This window comes from Anneissia japonica, unplaced genomic scaffold, assembly GCF_011630105.1.
Source record: "Anneissia japonica isolate Jap-2015-1 unplaced genomic scaffold, ASM1163010v1 scaffold288142_len361356_cov169, whole genome shotgun sequence".
NCBI lineage: Eukaryota > Metazoa > Echinodermata > Crinoidea > Comatulida > Comatulidae > Anneissia > Anneissia japonica.
In genome coordinates, this window is record NW_022753229.1 from 352,546 (window position 1) to 355,634 (window position 3,089).

The 3,089-nt window shown below is 30.1% G+C and overlaps 1 long non-coding RNA gene across 1 annotated transcript in view; it reads left to right on the forward strand.

Moving 5' to 3' along the window:
- LOC117122774 overlaps nucleotides 1-3,083 on the forward strand; it is a 12,909-nt gene extending 9,826 nt beyond the window's left edge. The window contains exons 2-3 of the long non-coding RNA XR_004447747.1: nucleotides 533-586; nucleotides 2,689-3,083. This is a non-coding gene — a long non-coding RNA (uncharacterized LOC117122774). The remainder of the gene's footprint in view (nucleotides 1-532; nucleotides 587-2,688) is intronic.
- Nucleotides 3,084-3,089: the final 6 nt, after the last annotated feature.

Genomic DNA, 3,089 nt, shown 5'->3' on the forward strand with positions numbered 1-3,089 from the left:
TAGAATACTGCAATATATTATTCTGTGTCTAAAATAAACTAAGGTGAAACATTGATACATATAATGTAAGATAATAACCTAAAATAAATCAGATAAATTATAGAGGTGTGCAAGATGGTTAAGATGCTTGCCCTCCAATCTAAGTGTCCTGGGTCCAAGTCATGTGACAGCACTGGCTTTATTCTTACTAAAAAATATCTCTACTTCACCACTCTTGTAATGTAGTTTATAAAGGTTCATATTATTTCATTTATTTTAGGAGACTCCTAAATATCAGCAAACATTCTAGCACCCTTTAAGTAGTGGTAAAGATAACGATAAATAAATATATGCTTTGCCTGTATTGTACAATTCTATAATATAATACAAACTATAGATTTCGTTTTCATGCAGACACAATTAATGTTTTATATAGGTTATAATCAGATTTTTATTGAATAGAATAAATATTATGTTTACTAGTAAGTTATCATGTGTGTTATGTTGTAATAATAAATATAATTTATTATTATTTTTATTCATATTCTAAAAGGTACTGGACTATGGTGTCTAAAATGAACTAAGGTGAAACATTGATATATATAAGGTAAAATAATAAGCTATAATACAATCAGATAAGTTATAGAGGTGTACATGATAGTTAGGATGCTTGCCTCCCTATCCAAGGGTCCTGGGATAAAGTACTGCGCAACAGCACAGGTTTTATTGTCACCACTAAGAAATCATCACTACTCTCTTGTACAAATGTTCACATTATTTCTTTTAATTAAAAGGGCCACTAAATATCAGCCAACAATCAAGAATATGCTGGAAGGGCCACCCTTTCATATGTTGTTAAAATAAAGATAAATAAGTATATAAGAGTTAGTGTAGTGTTAGTAGTGTTAGTGTTTTCATGCAAACACAAATCTGCCCCACCATGAAGCACTGGCAATTGCATTGTTTTAAGTAATTAAGAAATAAACATTTGTATTAGCCAGTTCTTATTCTCTATTTTCAATTTATTTGATCCACTTTTGTTACAGTGGAATTTAAACAAAATGTATGGTGCATCCAAGAAACATACAAAAGTAAAATACATATAGAAAAGGAAATTGATTTAAAACTGCAAAATGCAACCTAGAACTGCAAACTGTACACAAAGGTTATAGGCGCTATTATCATATTATACATTTTTTTGTATGCAACCACTCTTGCATAAACAGAGGCTATTGATTAGTTAGCTTGTATTCTTTTCTGGTGGATTTTACTGTAGTTTTACACTTCTTTATACAGGTCGCTTACTTGAGCTTTGATTCTGTAAATTAAAAATAATATAAACTGATTTTTTTTTAATAGATTTTTGTATTTTGTCCTAATATAATATATATTAATTTTTTATATTTTTTAATAGAATATTTTTGTATTAAATGCACTGATTTTGTAATTTACTGATTTTTTTAATTACAACAATTTCAGTTGTATAGCTGCTCGTTGTAATTATGATTTATAGCAGAATAAATAAATTACTTCCTATTTGTTTGGCTAATTACATGTTAGTATCGGATTTGAGCATATTGTTCAAAATTAGTAATTCTATGATATTGACAACAAAATATAGTTTTTGAAAAGTGTTCAGTTACTTTCTTTTATCATGGAAGCAATGCTTTCTATAAATCTGCAATACCGTTGATAAGATGAAACACTGAAGCTTGCTTCCCTCTCAATCAAAGGGCCCTGGGCCCAAGTCTTGGAACAGCCATGATTTATTCTCATCGCTAAGAAATGAATTGTACTATCTCGTTGTTGTTTATAAAGGTTCACATTATTTCATTTATTTAAGTGGACCCATTGAATATTAGCCAACTGTCTTGAATAAGTTGGAAGGGTCACCCTCTTTAAGTATTGTTAAAATAAAAGAAATTAAAAAAAATCCAAGGGACCTGGGCTCATCATTTGTTGTCACCACAAAGAAAAGATCTCCGCTCTCTCCCTAATGTAGCTTATACAATTTCACATTATTTCAATTATTTCAGAGTACCGTTGATATCAGTCAACATTCTAGGATACACTTCACCATTGTCATCACCATCATCATCATTATCATCATCATCATCATCATCATTATCATAATGCCATTATCACCACAATCATCATCACTGTCGTCGCTATTATCATCAGCATCATCATCATCATCATCATCATTATTACTAGGTCATTATAAATTATAACGTAAATACTAAATTATTACCTTGATATATAGTTTAATTTTTTTTTTTTACTGCAAAAAAAGTCAACACTTAATTACATTTTGATGAAGCTCATTTATCTTTATTTATAAAGGTTCACATTATTTCACTTATTTAAAAGACTCCTAAATATCATCATTATCACTAGGCCATCATAAAATATAAAATAAATATTAAAACATAACCTTGATATATCGTTTGATTTTTTTTTCTTATTTTAAGCAACATATCAACATTTTTTTTTTATCAATATCATTTATCTTTATCATCAACTCTGTCGAATGCAAATTACAATTATAAACAAATTACCACATGAATATTTAGTAAACCATTGCTCCACATTATATTCAGGAACTGAGGTATACAACAATATTTGTGGCATCTTCGTAACCATCACTAAATGTAAATATCCATCCTGTTTAAATATCAATGTTAATGCATCTGATTTCCTATATTTCAGGTTCACATAAGATGCCACTGGATAGCCAACCGTTATGTAGAAGAGGAACAACATTATTATCTGTAACTGAGGAACAAATCAAGGTTGGGTTGTGCCACGGCGGCTAGCCTTCCCCACCCACCATAAAAAAAGGGGAAAGGAGAAACAAAAAGAATGGAGAAAGGGGGGAGGACAGTACTTTAATTATTTAAATCCCATGAACCAATTTCTATGATAAGCATTTTAAACAGAAACAGCTTTTCGAGAGGCAGAGGGGTTTGTTTTTTGTTGTGATGGTCTGTAAGCCTATTTGGAGGAAATATTAATTACAGTGGAGGGTAGTTAGAGCATTGTAACTGCAAGGAAAAGTGCTAGAGAAGACCCAAAGAATTAAGTAACATACATGTTATGAAAACATGATC